The sequence below is a fragment of the Schistocerca cancellata genome, chromosome 3, assembly GCF_023864275.1.
Source record: "Schistocerca cancellata isolate TAMUIC-IGC-003103 chromosome 3, iqSchCanc2.1, whole genome shotgun sequence".
Taxonomy (NCBI): domain Eukaryota; kingdom Metazoa; phylum Arthropoda; class Insecta; order Orthoptera; family Acrididae; genus Schistocerca; species Schistocerca cancellata.
In genome coordinates, this window is record NC_064628.1 from 163,493,317 (window position 1) to 163,515,124 (window position 21,808).

At 42.2% G+C, this 21,808-nt stretch overlaps 1 protein-coding gene and 1 pseudogene across 1 annotated transcript in view; both read right to left on the reverse strand.

Annotated features, from left to right (window-relative positions):
• The window catches only part of LOC126174787 (uncharacterized), a 299,993-nt gene that overhangs the window by 46,512 nt on the left and 231,673 nt on the right, over positions 1–21,808 (reverse strand). The window lies entirely within an intron of this gene.
• Positions 14,205–14,322, reverse strand: LOC126177645 (5S ribosomal RNA; annotated as a pseudogene).

The window sequence follows — 21,808 nt, forward strand, 5'->3', positions numbered from 1 at the left end:
TTTGAAAAACTATATCTAGTTGGGTGAAGACATACCAATTTTTCATTTTCTGTACAATGTACTCTTTCACATATTCTATTATGCATGTTTTCTCATTTCACCATAAACAGGTTTCATGACTACCGTTCATCATTGTTCACTATCTAGCACATTGCTTAAGAATCATGAAAGAATAATACATATTTGGAACAAAGTTTTCGAAACCAGATTTTAAATTATAAGACATTTCCTGGTGCAGACGCAAACCTACAATACTTTATTAGTTACGAGCTGCAGTTTACAACTAAAGAGACAGTAAACGGTAGCAAATTAAGGAAATGGAACTTGAATAAGTCAAGACCCACAGTTTTTCGATAATCTTAAAGATAGCGTAATGCAACGACTGACTGAAGCAGAGGAAGGAATCCGCTAGAATACGAACGGATATCTTTGAGAGTAGAAGTGGTGAATGCAGCAGAATATGAGAACAGGAAGAAGGTACTGTAGAAATCGTTAGATAAAACGTGAAATATTAAATCTGACAAGAGGGAAAAATATAAAAATGCAGCAAATAAAGTAGGCCATTGGAAATAGAAATGTCTAAACATGACGTTGACAGAAAGTCCAAAATTGCAACGTGATTTTGCACTTGGAAAACATAAGGGAATGAAAATGAGAAAGAACAAAGAAAACTTTGCTCAAAGGAGAAGCAACTGTCAAGAACTCATTTGGCAAGCCAGAACTAAGCAAATGAGAGAAGGCTACATTGTGGAAGGAATATGTAGACAAGAGAGGGGGAGGGGTTGTACAAACTAACATAAGTGCAATGTTAGATTCCTGTGAGATGTCTGAACACGCAAGGCAATTCTGATCCTACCACTTAACTAAGTAGACACACTGAAGAACAGCGAAACTGTGTTTATAGCATTTGCATGTTTAGAGAAAGGTTTTGACAATCTTAATTAAAACAGTCTTTGAAGCTCTGGAGATGTCATCGATAAAACACAGGGACACAAGATTATCTACAACTTGTACAGAAACCAAACTGCATTTCTAAGACTTCAATGACTTGAAAGGGAAGCAGTAATTGAGAAGGCAGAAGTAGAGAGGATATAAAATGAAGACTGTGAATAACAAGAAAAGCGTTCTGAAAAAGAAAATTTGTTCACATGGAATATAAATTGTAATGATTGGGTACTATTTTACGAAGGTATTTGTGTGGAGTGCAGCCTTGTAAGTGAAACATGGGCGATGAACAGTTCTGTCGAGAAGACAATGGACGCTTTCAAAACGTGGTGATCAATAAGAAAGCTGAAGATTAGATATGAGGATCGTGTAACTAAAGAAGAGGTACGGAATTAAATAGAGTAGGAAGAGGAAATTACGGCACAACTTTGACTACAAGAGGGGTAAGTTGACAGGACATATTATGAGGCGTCAAAGAGTGAGGACAAAGGGGTTGGGTGATAGTATTCTGATAATAATCATTTGTTCAAATGCTATTCTACTATTTTATCTGTTAATGTAAGCAGTGAATTTAGTCTTCCATGCACTCCTCCACAAAACATTTAAACCAAAACTGAAATCAGCTGAACACCAAACCTTTCAACCACTGTCTGACAACTAATGGATTCACTTTCAACTTTCTATAACTATCACTGGCTAGCCCCACACATATACAGATATAAGGAGAACAGAAATAAACAAACAATTTCAGCATATAATTCTTTAGGTTGGCAACATGTACATAAACAAACCAAACAGGAAGGGGCATGAGGTGAACACACTGTAGTTACGAGTTCAAATCAGTGTTTTCAGTAAAATGTCTACAGCTAGTGACAGAAGAAAAAAGAGCGAACATGAAAATGTGCTTATGTTCCATAATCTAAGTTTTAGTTCAGCCTCCAGCATGTGACCAGGTGAGGGGAAACGTATATGTCCGCCAAAAACTCGATTCACTGTAAGTAATCAGTTATGCATTTAAAACAAAACTGAATCATTCTAGATTCCACCGAAAATGCCTTAAAGTAAAAGGCGAAACGCGTCTTGAACCAATAAAGTACACTCGATAAAGAAAAAAAACGTTTGTTACTTACCAAAGGAAATAATCAATAGCTGTAGATACTTAGCAAATTACATCTTATGACATACCAGCAAATTAGTTTCTGTTTAACTTCTCATTCCACACGCTATTAAATGCTGTTTAAAAAAAATCATCTATCCCTTCTGAAAAACTGTAGTTTCTTTCATATCTCAGTAGATAAACAGATTTTGGATATTTATCATGCGACGAAATACATGACTTTTTACAAGTTATCATTTGCAAAAAAACGCTTTTAGATTTCTTGAACCGTTTACGAAATTTGCAGTTGATACAACCACATGGTTTACAACGAGCAGGACGAAGTATCGGTCGCGTCGCGAGCGACCAGCGCGCGGTCACCACACAGCCCGTCCGCCGACATATCATTCAATATCTCGAGAACGTTGATAGCTATCGTTCTGCTCTCAGCTTTAAAAGCAATTTCGATATGTTGACTAAATTTCATACGCAATAATGTATTACCTAAAATGAACTGTACGCAAAGTCCACGCAATGCGTTTTTACCTCTGCACACTCATTAAAATTTCGTGTAAAGGTTTATGTAAATGCGATACAGCAAGTAACCACGACGAATATCGAAAAGAAATTCGGCCCCTTATCGAGAGAAGATATCAGGCTGTAACATGCCCAAGAATCAAATTTTTCTACCGAATAGTTTCCTTGGAAGCGGATGATAAGTATTTCATAGCTGCCGCCGCGTCCGCGTTAGCGGTTCGGCGAAAGTTCTTGTGGCCCGGGGTTGCGTACCTGACGTCACGCTCAGCGCGTTCTGTGATTGGCGGCGCGCACCTGGGGCGCGTCACGCGGCAGCGGAAGCTGTTCGACATGGTCAAACCGCGACGCAGAGCCCGCCGCGCTGTGCCGCTGACGCCGTTTCCATGGCAACCACGCCGCTGACGCGCGGTTTTGACGCGCGGCAGCCCTAGTGGGAACCGGCATAAAGGCACTTGCCTGGGGACGACTGAAGCAGCCGGATGGACTGAGGAAGTGGCGGAGCAAAATGCTCTCCGTAAAGGGAAAGGAAATGAGTTATTTAAGGCTCTAATTTTCCACCTTACGTGGTAACATTATCTTTCAGAGTATATTTATTTTGATATAATATTTTTGAGGGAACCAAATTGTTTATACAGGTAAAAGATAGGCAAATGTTAGAATAATATGTCGCGACCGTGGAGAGTAACTTGAAAATTAACGGAATTTGATATTTCGATTGAGTAATTCGGTGGACAGTAAAGTGTTAGAATTCAATTGTAAAGCAGGTACGACACAAATAAGATACATGTGACGAGCTATTATAGTCTAAAGACCTGGCACTCACCACATGGGGCTGATGAAGAAAATGATGAAGAGTGGATGAGTGAGTGCTAGGAACCATTAGTTTATAAGTAGGAATGTGTTGATTTACCATAATTCTTTTTAGTAATGGTCAAGTTAAATTGATGATTCTGGTTAGTTTGTTTCAAAATCTGATCTAGAAGTGTAGGAAAACATTATCTCGTGGCTTTAAGTAATCAAACTGTTAACAGAAATTCATGGTAGAAAGAAATGCTCTTAATTTTGATCTGAAACAATTAGTTTTCAAAGAAGCCATTTGTAGCTTGCGTGTGTTTTAATTTGTAATTTGATAAGTTTCTGAAATTCATGGATAAAGGCAAGGTTGCTAATTTAATATGAAAGAATAAGAAGTCAAATTTTGTGGAATGAGCCAGTAGAAATTTACGTGTCAAGCTGATTTTTAGAACAACTGGATTTGAAAGATACGTGGGAATCACTGAGATCGCTTTCCTGAATTAAAAAAAGGGGAAACAGCATAATAGTAATTGGTGTTGCCATGCTATCCACGCTATACACGAACTGTAAGTACTGTGAAAAGTTCTGTGTGTGTATTTATGTATCTTTTGGAGGGGAGGCTTTGGATGGTATATTATTTAATGGTGCCGACATATAATCAGTCTAGGTAACTTGTGGAGGGCATTTTTTCAGTTGAAATAACGTGCCGCGCACGAATATGAGGGGAACGTAAATTTCGGAATCGCGACCGCGTGAGCTTTCCAGCCACGCGGGACTTAGTTAACATCGAGGCACGTCAATAAATGAGAGGTTTGATTGAAGAAGTTAGACTTTTTCTAGTACTGGTCCGCGTGGAGATACGATCATTGCTTTGCCCAATGGTAATAAGAGTGATAGTGTGTTGCTGTGACGTTATGGCTATCCTCCATTCCTTCCCGTGGGTAAGAAACCATAGGAAGTAAAATATCTTTATATGTGCTGTTAAAAGATCAGCTGTTAGGAAATTTTATCCTGTATGTTACTGGTAATACCGTTATTATGTTTCGAGAGATGAAAGTAATACAGAATGAAAAGAAATAGCTTACAGAACAAAGGAGGAGTTATTATGCAGGCCCAGTCACGATTCCTGTCACGTATTTTCTTTAAACACACTCGGCTGACTAACAGTGTACCAAATTTGGGGTTAATACTACAAAATTAAACATTTATTCTTTGCGCGTACATTTGTTTATTTATTTCTTTGAGTAAAGAATTTAATTAGTAGTTGTTATGTGTAAGAATCACGTAGTGACACATTTAATGAGAATACACATGGACCATTTAGCATTAGTACGTTTCCGGAACACTTTAGGACCTCGCAACTGGTTTGGCTTTTATTTTTCTTTCAGTACCCTACTCATCCTCCCTCGTTGTCTATGCTTGCTCGAAGGCGTCGGGGAAATGATAAGGCTAAATTCATCGAGACATTGTGATGATCGTTTATCTCCCAACATGTATTCTCTATATTTTCCCACAGAGTTTCTGAATTCCTCGACCCAGGTGGTAACGACCTCGTAACCTCCGCCCACATATTTCCGCCGGCCGTGTGGCCGAGCGGTTCTAGGCGCTTCAGTCTGGAACCGCGCGACCGCTACGGTCGCAGGTTCGAATCCTGCCTTGGGCATGGATGTTTGTGATGTCCTTAGGTTAGTTAGGTTTAAGTAGTTCCAAGTTCTAGGGGATTGATTACCTCAGATGTTAAGGCCCATAGTGCTCAGAGCCATTTTTGAACCACATATTTTCTGTGGGGTTGAGGTGTAGTGATTTTGGCACGAAAGGAAGAAGTTTTATTCTCTGCTGACCTTGGAACCAGTTCTGGACGGCTCTGCTATTATGAATCGGGCTATGGTCCTGTAAAGAAATGATCATCCATTAACTTAGAAATTAAATACTTCTGACTAATACTATGAATTTCCATACTGTGAAAAAATTGGACAACTGCATTGGCTGTGTAGTCTAAGATACAGGTTTATAAATTATTCGGAGGATTCCACATTGCAAAATCCTTTGCTGATAGCTGTTGACAAAAACCTACATTGACAAGGGGAGGGTGCTGGGACGGGGATCAGAATATAGTTTAAGGTGTCAGTTATAAGACGCAGGTAGGAGTTTTTTCAGAATATGCCGTCCTCCTATGCTTTGGTAATGATGAGGTGGGGTGTAAGTTGTTCAATACAGTGCAGCAGTCTGTTGAACAGTTGGACTCTGTTGCATGGTTGTAAAGCTAATCTGCTTCGCTTATTCAAAACGATTGCTAGCCTTCGCTATACAATTCTTTTTTCTATCTTTCCACTGACAAAGATATATAGAAGAAAGAAATCTGCTTTATAGCGAGATATTCTCTACGGACTTACACGTGCTCGTTCGCTCAATGTGTTGCATTTACTGAAGGAGGCCGTGGCCGCTGACGTCGCCTGTTCACCACCACGTGTCAACGCGGCCCGCGCTCGGAGTAAACGCCTGCAGTTCAGATAAACAGCTGATTTCATGAATTTTAGTGAAATAAATCATCCCTTCATATTAGTGAGAACTAAATACCACTATGAGTACGTATCTTTATGTAATGCTCATTGCTCAAGAACAATTCGTGTATGCAGCGTTGCTGTTATGACTAAGATAATAAAATTTGTAAGTCGTAACCCAATTCATATATTTGCATGCGCCTACGGAATATTAAACATGAAAACAATTTGTTTCTTTATCATAATTTTTAATCAAGGCAATGCAGGCTGTTGTCAGCTGATATCAAAATTGAATGTAAAGGAGGAATAAAGAAAAAGATTTACGAGAAACAAATCTCGTGAACAACTGTGTACTATCTTGGAAACGTGCTGATGCGGCTGTCTCACAATTTCAAAGGAAGAGGAAACCATCCTGTCCACTTTCCGAGGACGATATTTCCTGACAGAAAGCACACTAGGGTGAACGGCTTTAGGTTGAGACACCAGGAACCACAAACTACGTCATCAGTACGTTCACTCTCCGATTCCTAGCCCCGTCATCAGGCACTTCCCATGTCAAAGTGGATGGCAGAAACGTGCGCGAACGACCTGGGATTAGGCGATACAGACCTCGCCTCTCTTGTTTGACAGATGTGTTATCATTCACCCATGCCAGGAGGTGAGGAAATACACTTACGAAACTTTGAACACATTTTAATTTTACATGTGGACATTACTGTGCAATTATATTCTAAGTTTCGAGAAGTTACCTGGAGAAAAAGAGTGTATACCTTGGGGGATATGTTATAGTTCATGACTGTAATGTTAGTAAAGTACTGTAAAGTATATTTTTTATCTTATGCTTAACTTTAAAAGAAAAATCAGCCAAGGCATTCAACAGTGAAAAGTACAGCATGCCTCCAAGAAACATACGAATATCGTACAATTTTAATAAAAGGAAATATAGATCGGTTTATTGGGGCAGGCCTATTAGGGAACAAAATAAGAATAACTAAATCAGTTACAGGTCTGTATATGCTGCTAGTTAAAAGAGAAGAAATTAACCGATAAAGAAATAATTCCTTCATTGTTATAGGAGTGGTTCGAAATGGAAGGTATAATTTTACTATTATAAAAAACTGGCCTGGACTGAGTTGATTGGTTCTAATTTTTGAATACATTAGAGCCCAATAAAAATACAAATGGAATAAAATAGGAATATAAAGTCTGGAAATGAGTATGGACGTCCTTTGTCTACATATCTGCTTCCAATACAGAGTATTAAAAACAAGTAATCAACATTTCGAGAGCTGATAGGATGGACAGAAACAAGACAAACATATCCACTAAACAAGAGAAATGAGTCTGAAGTCAATATATTAAGAACAATGAGCACTTCTTCACTTTTACTACTGTGAAACACATCTGTTTTTCTACTTAAAGCACTTCTCTTGCACTGAAGAAGTGCGTGTAGCTCCTAAAATATGCAGGTTGTCTTGTTTTAGTCCATACTACAGACTCGCAAAGTATGGGATACCACTTTCCTTAACACCCTGCGTACATATGTATTACAGAAGCAATACAAGCAATGGAACAGGAAATAGTAACAGTTAAATTCAATTGTGAAAAGATACGCTGCATCACATTTGTTAACAATTTCCTAATAGTTCCAGATTTAGACAGAATAAACAACATTTTGCAGGTATTATCCGAAAATCGAGAAAAGAATAACACTGGAAAGTGAGAACAACAACAAATGGTAATGGCAATGAGAAAAAGTAATAAACATATGAACACAGCAATAAAAACTGATTAACTGGCATTAAAAGTACAGCACTTAAGGACCAGAATGAGAGAGAAATAGATGCTTAACAAAAGTGAAGCGAAGAACAGTGATAGCAAACCATTTATGTTTACGAATAATATTCTTTGAAGCAAACACACAAGTGATAGAAATATAGAAACACACTGCAAAATGGATGATGTGGAGTACTCTTTCCTTTGGAAGTGAAAGATGGGATCTGAAAAAATAAAGTATGGTCCGCCTATAGGTCACAGGATACTGAATGTAGCGGAAAATGACGAAAACAAGGTAGAAGGAGATAGAAACGAATCGCAGAGTCGTATAAGAATTAACTGCGGAGAGAAGCCTAAGAAGAGAAAATGTAATGGCTGGAAGCATTGTCCTCGTGGGCGGTATACCAAACGCTAAAAACATTTGCGTGTTAATGCAAATATTCACAAATTCAAGGGTCACATTTATTTATCAGATGAGGGATGAACTACTAAAATCATGATATAGGGAACTGTTTATATTTATTATTTTGTGCCTACTACAAATGTAAAGTCACTAACAGCATAAACTGATAACTTTAGGGAGAAAATTTCGTGTATAACTTGAACAGGGGTGTCGCTATAGGAAGAAAATATTTTATCATCCGAAAAGATTACTCTACTCCAGTCAAAGTCGATATATTCTGCTGATAAAGCCATGCGGTCAGCCCTCTGATAATCGGTTAATTGCTGCTTTATAACAGCTCTCCGACAATATAATCCGACGTCTTTCAGTCTCCTCGTAACAGTCTTTCCGCTGCCGGGAAACTGAGATAGCTCTTTCAGGGCACGGCTACTGCGGAATGGATTAGCACGTGTATTCACCAAAACACGTTGATCATCTGCTGCGGTAGACACAAGGAGCCATCCATTTCCTCATTTCCGCCCTATATAGCCCCTTTCCTTGTATCCTTTCCACCTGCGTCTAGCTGTTCTTCCGGTACTCCACACTTTTCTCCAGGTTCTGATGCCGAATAGCTGCCATGCTCAATCAGTGCAACCACACGCACCCTACTCTCTCGATTCCACTGCGACTGCATTGCGACAGTTGCCCTTGTGACGCTACTACGCGTTTATAAAGAGAACCATTTACAACTCAGTGGAGAAAGGAAGAGTGACAAAATAAAAGAATATCTTTTTTCAGTTATCTGTAACACACAAATATAAACTTCGTCAAAATGCTTTGTCAAGGATCACTATTAAGAAAGAAACGGCAGTCATTAGGCAAGATATTAAACGAAGGCTTTGTTTGATAGTCTTGTGCTGATGCTGTCTGAATAAATTATGCCAGTGGATAAAAAACGGTTTAGTTTGGAGACCTAACCCTCGAGGGGGGGAGAGGGGGGGGGGAGGAGGCACAGCGGTTGCATCATGAATTCCAAGCAAATACACCAAAAATAACTCAGGAAGGGTTCGGACAACTACTTTTATGCAGAGACATGCATTTGGAATATGTTCATCGTTTAGGGGCCAAACAAGAGGATAACATCACGGAAACAATGACCAGGCTACTTAGTATATAACAGAGCATACACATTTCAAGGAGGAAACTTATGAAGGCACAGATTTCCTCGTTGCCCATATGTGCGGCATATCTTTCGTGTTAACGAAAGTAATATTCCGCTTTACTTCTTCTTAAATCTCAAATGAAATGAATGCCATGTGGAATCAAATATTTGTTGATTGCTTCTCTTCTTGCTTCCATCCATACTAACATATTTCTTCATTCTCGTGGTAATCATAACATACTATATGTATGCTGCAAAAGATTGCACGTGGACAGATTCGACATCGAGGTGCAAAGTGTTTGATATCTCACATTATATTTAATTAAAATAAGCTTCCGATGTATGTTTACTTCGTTTGTATTTTGAGATGGTTAAGAACGTTACGGAAAATTATCTTACGTTCTTTGTGCTGAATGAGAAACACTGAATCATCCGCTTTGCTTTCCCTGCGTTGTAATGATATAACGTCGGCGTCAACAGCCTTCTTCCACGCCGGAAGCTCAAACTTAATTCTTTCTGGATTAATGATAATTGAATGCCTCAAATGTATACATAGCCCACAACGCGACGTCAGAAACTATCATGCGAGAACGCCGCATAAAAACAAAACGTGCGCGTGCGTCTCCCCTCTGAAGAACCGTATCGGACAATCACGACAAGCATTTCGGTAAAGAGCTGTCTCGTAAGAGAGCTGAGAATTGGCAGCGCCGTAGCAAGTATTTGTCAACACTGTGAGAGTGCATTTACTTCCGGATGTAGCCCGGCATTAGGTCACTAAATTCACTTGGAATTCGTTTTTCACGTCGAAGACTCATACGATATAATCCATTGTAAGATGAGACACTTAGAAAGTATATTTAATTTCTGGACTCTAAGAACGGTATTCTTCACATAAGTAACACCTGTTTGTGTGTTTAATGTTGCGTTTTATTTTCCATTTTAACTAATGGAGTTGCAAAGTGCTAAATCTGAAGAATGCCTTACAGATAAATCTTCTTGCAATGACGACTTAGTAAATTATGTTAATATCATTAATGTCTGTTTTGCAAATGCCAAGGTGCTTCACTGTAAAATAGTTTCCGAAAAGATTCAAACCTACTGTCAACGATTCGAATTTGAGCTTTAGTTGTCATATACGTCTAAAATGTCAGGAGGTTGTTTATGAAGTGAACATGTAGATAAATATAGTTCCTCTCTTCTAAATTTTGCAATAGTATTTAACTGTAGACGTTAGCTGACACCGGCGTTAGCAATTCCTTTGCATTCTATGAAACCTCAAAATCGATAACTTTTTCTGGTTTAAATCTGATGACCTTAACTATCACTTCCGATCAACGTTAAATACTTCCTGAATCCATATGTGGAACTCCAAATATGCAGTGTTCCTACACTGCTACAGAGCATGCATTGCAAGGTATTTACACAGTTTATCGCATTGACGTACCATAAGGAATGAAACAAAAACTGTAATACAATTTACATCACAGACGCTAACTCTGGCTTGACAAAAACAACCGAATATTGGCCAAAATTTGCACAAATAATGGACTTTGAAAGGAAAAGAAAGAGGTATGAAGCATTTATAAATTCATCGAATGTAGTGAGGTGGTTTAATTTCGTCTAAGTCTGTCAAATTAATTTCGGATCATACGCAGCTCTCGCCGATTAATGTAATACAGTCATGGACTGTGCGGCTGGTCCCGGCGGAGGTTCGAGTCCTCCCTCGGGCATGGGTGTGTGTGTTTGTCCTTAGGATAATTTAGGTTACGTAGTGTGTAAGCTTAGGGACTGATGACCTTAGCAGCTAAGTCCCATAAGATTTCTCACACATCTGATCATTTTTGAATGTAATACAGTACCCTTCTGCTAATCAGGGCGTCGGTCTATGTTGCTTTCGAGCGTGAATGGAAATCGTAGCAATCTTCTATGGAGCAACATTTAATAATAATAAAGCATTTTAAATCATCAAAAGCGATGAGCGGTAGCAGGCGCTTTCGATAAAGAACGGGGGAGTGCAGCGCCGCTGCTGTCGCCACGGCCTCTGCCAGTAGCCAGCAAATGGATCCCGGAGCTTTGCCGCATGCGACGTCCAGAGGAGGACACTCTGCCGTAAAATGGTTACTGGATAAAAGTTTGTTATCGTTGTGATAGAAATAGATTGAATCTGTATTACCATTACATTCATGTCTTCAGCATTCAGATGGTAGAGGCTATAATTTTTTTTTTTTTGCGCCAGCTAGTTTCGATCCATAGACGTTGTACATAGGAACAACGCACGGTAACGCTATACCACGGGCGTAAACAGTGTATGGTTTCTCTTATATGGTGTAAGTAGGCTGTTTAGATTTTTATATTGGTAATGCCACGTAGCGCTCTGTATGAAAATCACTGGCTGTGCTGTGTGCAGCCTGTGGCTAGTTTGCATTGTTGTCTGCCATTGTAGTGTTAGGCAGCGGCAGCTGGATGTGAACAGCGCGTAGCGTTGCGCAGTTGGAGGTGAGCCGCCAGCAGTGGTGGATGTGGGGAGAGAGATGGCGGAGTTTTGGAAAATGTCATGAACTGCTGTATATATTATGAATATTGAGGTAAATTCATTGTTTGTTCTTTATTAAAATCTTTCATTTGCTAACTATCCCTATCAGTAGTTAGTGCCTTCAGTAGTTTGAATCTTTTATTTAGCTGGCAGTAGTGGCGCTCGCCGTATTGCAGTAGTTCGAGTAACGGAGATTTTTGTGAGGTAAGTGATTTCTGAAAGGTGTAGTTTAATGTTACTCAGGGCCATTCTTTTGCAGGGATCTTTGATAGTCAGATTGCGTTGCGCTAAAAACATTGTGTGTCAGGTTCAGCACAGTCTTGTATAAATTGTTCTAAGGGAACGTTTCAATGGGACAAGACTTCCTCCAGGAAGTGCCGCAGTCTACAGTGTTGCCAGATTGTGCAGACTGCCAGACTTAGAGAATTAGAGAGTTGACCAGTTTATTTGTCTCACTCACGTCGCGATCGGCCGGTCAAGTTTTATGTGGAAGAGTGTACATAAAATTACAGTCGTCATTGTTTAATGCTGTGTTTCACATCGGTGATAAGTAATTTTTAGCAGTGTGTACCACTTGTGTATGACCACTTACCCTTTTCTGGCATAACAAGTGTTAATCGTTCACCTTAAGCAGCCTCTAGGTGCATTAACTGACGGGAGTAGCTGTTTCGATTGTAATCGAAAGGCTGTATGTGACTTCTGACTGATATTCAGTTGTTTCGGGCCGTTATCAACTTTAGCTGTCCATAACGACTGAAAAGAGTGTCTTCATTGAACGCATCAATAAATTTAAGCCATTTCAAATTGAAATTAGTAACTGAGAACCATAAGGGCGCAAAGCACGGACACAAATTTTTGAGAGAAACATCAGTTTCATTGCTTGACTCTTCTTTTAACCAAGTCTCATCATACTACATTTCCTTTAAAAATTATGTACCACCTTTATGTTACAAATTTTTAACCAATGTGTAGAATTATTGTTATTGAAGTCGATCCACAAAATTTTCATATAAAGGCTAATGGCAACCGTGTGTTTTTGACTATTGTGTAGTTTGTAGTTTATGTGAAACTAGAATCAGAACATAAAGAACAGACACTGCATGCTCCAAGTACATACAATCATGTCCTATCGCCGGCCGGGGTACCGAGCGGTTCTAGGCGCTTCAGACTGGAACCGCGCGACCGCTACGGTCGCCGGTTCTAATCCAGCCTCGGGCATGGATGTATGTGATGTCCTTAGGTTAGTTAGGTTTAAGTAGTTCTAGGGGACTGATGACCTCAGATGTTAAGTCCCATAGTGCTCAGAGCAATTTGAACCATTTGATTAATCTACCCTCAGCAGGTTCTCTTAACACATGACTCTCGAACTTCGAGAGGGAAAGTCGTCATTGTGAGCGAAATAAGAAATACTTGTCATCTAACAGGCTGAACCTATTTCTCGGGGTCTCTCGTCACCCTTTGCCATACGACTTTACTATGACTCTGACACCATTTCACGAAAAGTTTGCAAATATCGATCAAGATCAAAGCTTTCATAATCAGCAGTTTTAAATGCTCGTTTAATCTTGAGTGTTTACACTACCTGTCAATACCAAACTTTACTTAACCTTCCGATACCAGTCTTCATAAATCTTGGAGCCACAGACTGCCGTTGCATATGGTTGTACTGTAATCGAAATCCTATTACTGTTATTCTTCAGAACACCCCATTTTATCCTCCAGGAGGTCATTACTCCCAGATGGGGGACCATTGCTCGTTGCCAACAATTGACCTCCTCAGCTAACCGATAGCAGCGCGGAGTGTCCTCGCCAGCTAGGTCGGCCGCCCTATCACACTCTTCATTGTCCTCGTTACCGTGATTTTCATTAAGCACATTTCATGGTTTGTGATTCAGATAAATCTGTCTGTGCACTTCAGATGTGAAGTCTAGTTTTGTTAAGTCTATGTGTTTCAAGTTTGATCTAGTAGTTTCGTTACGTCTTTCTGTTTAAAAGGTTGATATTTGTTTTCTACCTACATATTTGGGTCTCCCTCGATGTGACTTGAAGAGAATGGTGGCGTCCCACCACTCCAATGAAGAATGTCTTACTTTAAACAACAGTTCATAGCAACCTGTTGAAAACTTCATCGCTACCACGAACATCGACTTTTGGATTGGTAGTGAGGTAGGTAATACTCTTGAAGGTTCTAAAATCCTCAGCGTCCATTCTACAGACTGGAATGCTGAACAACCGAACGTTAGGTTATGGTGACGCATTCTGCCAAGAACTAATCTCCTCCCGAACAGGCCATGAAGGCTCAACAGTACCGACCGGCCGCCATCCTGAGCCCATAGGCGTCACTGGATGCGGGTGTGGAGGGGCATGTGGTCAGCACACCGCTCTCCCGGCCGTATGTCTGTTTCCGAGACCGGAGCTGCTACTTCTCTACCAAGTAGCTCATCAGTTTGCCTCACAAGCGCTGAGTGCACCCCGCTTGCTAACAGCGCTCGGCAGACCAGATGGTCACCCATCAGACTGCTATCCCAGCCCGACAGTGCTTAACTTCTGTGATCTGACGGGAGCCGGTGTTACCACTGCGGCAAGGCCGTTGGCACATTCTTCGAAGAGAAATGGGCACAAGTGAGCTCTCCTTCCAAGAGCTTCTAGCTCTTATGAAGAAATGGACGCCAGTGAGCTCTCCGACAGCAATGAAAATTTGTATTTTGGGCCCTATTGAAGGGAGCATCACGGCGAGACAGCTTTTCGCGAATGTTCATATATACAGCGTAGGGTTACAGCACTGATAAAGCTGGTTCACTGTAAGATCAACAGGTGTGAGGAGCGTGCATAAATGCTACAATCTCAAAATCGAACACGGTATGCTTTAGGCTCTTATGGCTGACTAAAGTTGACTAAATGATTCATACTTCTTTACATCTGAATGATTTCAAAAAACATTTTTGATTATTTCACTACAGGATAAGATTTCAATTGACTGACCTATTTTACTAACTTTTCCATTTTAATTTTTCCCTTTTTCATTTCTTTTTCTGGCGGCAAGGGTCCTTTAACCTCGGAGGACCCCAAGACAATGCCTCGGTTGCCCCGCCCTTGGATCCATATTTTGCTGGTGTGTTCCACGTTATAGACAAGCTGATTATTCATTTTAAGTTTTGGCCACGTACGTAAGTTGTTGTTTGTCGCTGTGACTATCGGACTAAACAATGTGTTTCCGCGACGATTATAGAAACTTTTAGGGACGCTGACGAACAACAAACGCAATCTCACTGTACAAAGTATTAATCAATCCTTTAAAAAGAGCTCAATTGGACGGTCGTGACACCTTGCACCGCTGTAGTAAGTCATGACAGTGAAATGGCATGTATGTGCCAGTCTGTTGTGTGGGGTCAGCGCAATAAGAAGAAGGGAAGTGAAACCGTGAGAGAACGGTAGAAACTGCTTTGTTTAGACTTGCTCAAGAACACACCGTGAGTGAAGTTGCCCGATTTGTAGGCATAACGCAGACTCTCCAACGTGTCGGCAAGAAATGGTGTACCACCCTCAGCCTTCGAACACGGCGTAAGAACAGTGGTCTTAAAAAAGTCCTAACCGACAGGGAACGGAGACGAGAGTCACAAGCGGTTTCAGAATCCACAGGAATTGCTGCTTTCAATAAATGCAGGTTCATCGTACCTAATTTCCGAGCCGAACAATGCGAAGGGAACTGCAAGCTGCTTACAGCATTGGGTGATCGTGATGAGTCATTGCCATTGCTCATTAGCCTCTAGCATTCCTTCCAGATGACACGCTGACTCTGCAGCGTCATGCTGATATTTTCGCTTCGCCGCTGACTTTCACAACATCGGGCCACTCTGCATCATTTGCGGAAGCTGGAGACTAATTTGTTTCTCGCGCTCTGCTCCTCCTTTTAAGTGCTTATGGTCTGCTGTATGCGTAATTTTCCATTACGTGTAACTGGTATTTCTAAGTTTGAAATTGTAACAGTTAAGTGCTATTTCACATATTTTTCGCCTGGCTTATTCTCAAATCCACCATCAGAATTTCTGAGACACAATCTTCAGACAAGCTTAAAGACCCTTTACTGTTCCCATTTTGCAGCGATATCTACAGAACGCCTTCCCAAACTACTTTCTACTCTTTTCTAGTTCAAAAATGCTACGCACCCCGAAGTTTCCTTGTTTGCTGTCCCTCCGTTACACGGCAACTACAGATTACAGTATTCGGTGCCGAGAAGCAATTCAAAATTCCTTTATTTGCCAGAATTCGGTCTGTTATATTCCAGGCAGTGGGAAATATTGCATCACCTACAGATTGCACAGTAATCTTCCACCGTCTTAAAGAACTAGCGAGATTTCATCGCGTCATGGGCCTTAGTCATATTTCTTCGATTTTTGCTACGTCTCTATCTTCCACCGCCTTAAAGAACTAGCGAGATTTCATCGCGTCATGGGCCTTAGTCATATTTCTTCGATTTTTGCTACGTCTCTTCTGACAGTTATAACACAGTGTGTTGCTCGCGCGGGGACGCCGTTCTCCATATTGAGGTCGCTATCATTATCATCTTCTCATTCAACGTCTCCCTATTGTCCAATCTACATCTACATCGACACAGATACTCTGCGAGCCACCGTACGGCGCGTGGCGGAGGGAACCCTATACCACTACTTGTCATTTCTCCTCCTATTCCACTCGCACATAGAGCGAGGGAAAAGCGACTGTCTGTACGCCTCCATATGAGCCCTAATTTCTCGTAACTTATCTCCGTGGTCCTTACGCGCGATGTATGTTGGCAGCAGCAGAATCATTCGGCAATCAGCTTCAAAAGCCGGTTCTCTAAATTTTCTCAATAGTTTTTCCCGAAAAGGACCTCACCTTCCCTCCAGGTATTCCTATTTGAGTTCCCGAAGCGTCTCCGTAACACTTATGTGTTCTTCGAACTTGGCGGTGCCAAATTTAGCAGTCCCCTTTTGAATTGCTTTGATGTCTTCCTTCAATCCGACCTGGTACTGATCCCAAACACCCTAGGAGTACTCAAGAATAGGTCGCACCAGAGTCCTGTATGCGGTCACCTTTACGGGTGAACCACTCTTTCCTAAAATTCTCCCAATAAACCAAAGTCGACCATTTGCCTTCCCTACCATGGTTTACACTTGCTCATTCCACCTCGTATCTCTTTGCATTGTTACGCCCAGATATTTAAACGACTTGACTGTGTCAAGTTGGACACTAGTAATATTGTATCCAAACATTAGGGGTTTGTTCTTCCTACTCATCCGCATTAACTTACATTTTTCCACATTTAGGGCTAGCTGCCATTCACCACACCAACTGGAAATTTTGTCTAAGTCGTCTTGTATCTTCCTAAAGTCAGTCAACTTCAACACCTTACCGTACGCCACGACATAATCAGAGAGAACAACAGCGGTCCCATCACACTTCCCTGGGGCACTCGTGACGACACCTTTGCCTCTGATGAACACTCGCCGTCGAGGGTAACATACTGGGTTCTACTGATTATGTTTTGGAGCCACTCACATATCTGTGAACTTATTCCATATGCTCGTACTTTCGCTAACAGCCTGTAATGGGTGCCGTCCCAAATCCTTTCTGGAAATCTAGAAATATGGAATCTGCCTGTGGCCCTTCATCCATAGTTTTCAGTATGTCGTGTGAGAAAAGGGCAAGCTGAGTTCCGCACGAGCGGTGCTTCCTAAAACCATGCTGATTCTTGGACATAAGCTTCTTAGCCTCAAGAAAGTTTATTATATTCGAACTGAGAATATTTTCAAGGATTCTGCAGCAAACAGAAGATAGGGATATTGGTCTGTAATTTTGCAGGTCCGTTCTTTTACCTTTCCTATATACGGGAGTCACCTACGCTTTTTTCCAGTCGCTTGGGACTTCGTGCTGGGCGAGAGATTCACGATAAGTGCATGCTACGTAAGGGGCCAATGCCGTACAGTACTCTTTGTAAAATCTAACTGGGACTCCATCCGGACCTGGTGATTTACACTCCTGGAAATGGAAAAAAGAACACATTGACACTGGTGTGTCAGACCCACCATACTTGCTCCGGACACTGCGAGAGGGCTGTACAAGCAATGATCACACGCACGGCACAGCGGACACACCAGGAACCGCGGTGTTGGCCGTCGAATGGCGCTAGCTGCGCAGCATTTGTGCACCGCCGCCGTCAGTGTCAGCCAGTTTGCCGTGGCATACGGAGCTCCATCGCAGTCTTTAACACTGGTAGCATGCCGCGACAGTGTGGACGTGAACCGTATGTGCAGTTGACGGACTTTGAGCGAGGGCGTATAGTGGGCATGCGAGAGGCCGGGTGGACGTACCGCCGAATTGCTCAACACGTGGGGCGTGAGGTCTCCACAGTACATCGATGTTGTCGCCAGTGGTCGGCGGAAGGTGCACGTGCCCGTCGACCTGGGACCGGACCGCAGCGACGCACGGATGCACGCCAAGACCGTAGGATCCTACGCAGTGCCGTAGGGGACCGCACCGCCACTTCCCAGCAAATTAGGGACACTGTTGCTCCTGGGGTATCGGCGAGGACCATTCGCAACCGTCTCCATGAAGCTGGGCTACGGTCCCGCACACCGTTAGGCCGTCTTCCGCTCACGCCCCAACATCGTGCAGCCCGCCTCCAGTGGTGTCGCGACAGGCGTGAATGGAGGGACGAATGGAGACGTGTCGTCTTCAGCGATGAGAGTCGCTTCTGGCTTGGTGCCAATGACGGTCGTATGCGTGTTTGGCGCCGTGCAGGTGAGCGCCACAATCAGGACTGCATACGACCGAGGCACACAGGGCCAACACCCGGCATCATGGTGTGGGGAGCGATCTCCTACACTGGCCGTACACCACTGGTGATCGTCGAGGGGACACTGAATAGTGCACGGTACATCCAAACCGTCATCGAACCCATCGTTCTACCATTCCTAGACCGGCAAGGGAACTTGCTGTTCCAACAGGACAATGCATGTCCGCATGTATCCCGTGCCACCCAACGTGCTCTAGAAGGTGTAAGTGAACTACCCTGGCCAGCAAGATCTCCGGATCTGTCCCCCATTGAGCATGTTTGGGACTGGATGAAGCGTCGTCTCACGCGGTCTGCACGTCCAGCACGAATGCTGGTCCAACTGAGGCGCCAGGTGGAAATGGCATGGCAAGCCGTCCCACAGGACTACATCCAGCATCTCTACGATCGTCTCCATGGGAGAATAGCAGCCTGCATTGCTGCGAAAGGTGGATATACACTGTACTAGTGGCGACATTGTGCATGCTCTGTTGCCTGTGTCTATGTGCCTGTGGTTCTGTCAGTGTGATCATGTGATGTATCTGACCCCAGGAATGTGTCAATAAAGTTTCCCCTTCCTGGGACAATGAATTCACGGTGTTCTTATTTCAATTTCCAGGAGTGTATTTGTTTTCAAATCTTTCAGTTGTTTCTCTACGCCAGGTATGCTTATTACTACGTTGTCCATATGTTAGGGCTTCCTCCATACGACGGTATTTTGACACGTCACATTCAGTTACCTACATTTTACGTAACTAACTCCGAACAGACCTCGGAAGGTCCAGCTGTAACGACCGACCGCCGTGTTATCCTCAGCTCGCAGTCGCCACTGGGTGCGGATACGGAGGGATATCTCGTCAGTACACCGCCCTCCCGACGGTTGTCAGTTTTCGTAACCGGAGCCGCTGCTTCTCGATCAATTAGCTCCTCAATTGGCCTCACAAGAGCTGAGTGCACTCAGTTTGTCAACAGCGCACGGCGGACCGGACGGTCACCAAAAATTCAAATGGCTCTGAGCACTACGGTACTTCTGAGGCCATCAGTCCTCTAGAACTTAGAACTAATTAAACCTAACTAACCTATATATACATGCAGGGTGCTAAGCAGGTTGTGCGAATTTGATAAAGGCTGTCTTGCTGTAAACAGTGAGCTGTATTTCAAAAATATTTAAACACTTTTGAAGTGCACCTCGTGGAATACAACACTATGACCTATACAGACTGCACAGACTGGATACACAGTTTAAGGGAAAAATAGTGACCATCTTGTAGCGAAATTACTTTTTGTGTTCCTCAAGACATGGCCACACACATACCATAGTAGGTTTCGACTACTTATAAGATGATATATCTGCCTCTCGAAAATCTTATATAGGCCAAGTGCGAAGATATTTTGAGGTGTGCTTTAAATAACTTGTTACGTAGGTAATAATAACACAGTTTTGAGTCTTCATTAAAAAAAAAAATTGCTGACTTAAGGCAGGATGCACAGATCAACATCTCGGTGTGTGTCATTCTGTTCCTAAAGGTCGTCATTTTGATGCAGTAGAAGAACCTGATACTTTTACTAATGTAGAAACAGAATTTACGAAGTGATTCCCGTGACACAGCCCTTTACGCTTTTTTTGATCTGCTATGCCTCTTTGCGGGTTTTGTTGTCTTTTCGTATGATGAGGTTCCTTCTTCTACTGGCTCGCATATCTCTGAGATTAGCTGCGTTTCACAGTTGTTTCCCTCTGACTTTTAGTGTGCGGCCGGCCGCGGTGGTCTAGCGGTTCTAGGCGCTCAGTTCGGAACCGCGGGTCTGCTACGGTCGCAGGTTCGAATCCTGCCTCGGGCATGGATGTGTGTGATGTCCTTAGGTTAGTTAGGTTTAAGTAGTTCTAAGTTCTAGGGGACTGAAGACCACAGATGTTAAGTCCCATAGTGCTCGGAGCCATTTGAACCATTTTTTTATTGTGCGCTTGTGCCCGATAGCTATCAGTTTCCCGCTCGCGGGTCGCGTCCGCAGGCGAGCGTAGTCAACACTGCTTCTAGCGCATACCTTGGTTACCTACACCAGTACTTGCCGTAATTTTTTAAATAATTTTGTCTTTGGGAAGGCTTTATCTCAGAACAAATTTTATATTGTAAAATATTTTTAATCTTTTGTTTACGATTTAAGAGTTACCAACTTCGTACAATTGCGTAGTTGTAAGTGTAACTTCAGTTTCCGCAATCAGAGCGCAGATGTGTTCACGCAATAAACGCTTCTTCTGGTCTAAACTACCGTGTAACGCACCCTGATATGTATAGTTGCGTACGGAAATTAGTTTGATTTCTAATTTAGTTTCCAAGTATTTGCAAAGCCCTCTTTTCATTCTTCTTAAAAAAAAAAAAGGTTCAAATGGCTTTGAGCACTATGGGACTTAACATCTATGGTCATCAGTCCCCTACAACTTAGAACTACTTAAACCTAACTAACCTAAGGACAGCACCCATAAAAATAACATCTGGTTATGACCTGCTAAGAAGTCGAAACCAGTTGTGATATTACAGGGCTCTATAAATGATTTATTCTTTTCAAAAGGTCTGTATTCTCCATAATATTCCATGTGCAAATATGATGGATGCATGATTACAACCGTAAACTCGCAAATTTTACCTTGTGCACTCTATAAATGTTTTATGAGTGCCCCTCTGGCCACACAACAAACGGCCAAGTGGTAGTCAAGTTCGTTCGATTCCTTATGCAGCAACATCCTGTCAATACAGCATGAAGCGTTCTCTGAGCTGTGCCACTACTATTAGCAGTGAGATACGTAAACATGGTCCTTAAGGTACTCCGAAAGGAAAAACTGAATTCTGCATTTTAGTTGTCATGCTGCACAATAATGTTACATACTGGATACACGAGGATTACCTTGCTGTAGTCCTAAGCTGTTAAAATTTGATTCTACAGACCAGTTTAATGGTCTTTTTGGGAGGTCTCCCAGATTGATGTAATCATATATTGGCTCCTGGGCTACACCTTACCTAGTCAACAAAAAAAAGTATCTGTCAAAACACGCTTGCTTCGCCGGCCGGTGTGGCCGAGCGGTTCTAGGCGCTACAGTATGGAACCACGCGACCGCTACGGTCGCAGGTTCGAATCCTGCCTGGAGCATGGATGTGTGTCATGTCCTTAGGTTAGTTAGGTTTAATTAGTTCTAAGTTCTAGGCGACTGATGACCTCAGAAGTTAAGTCGCATAGTGCTCAGAGCCATTTGAACCATTTTGAGAGGGTTACTCG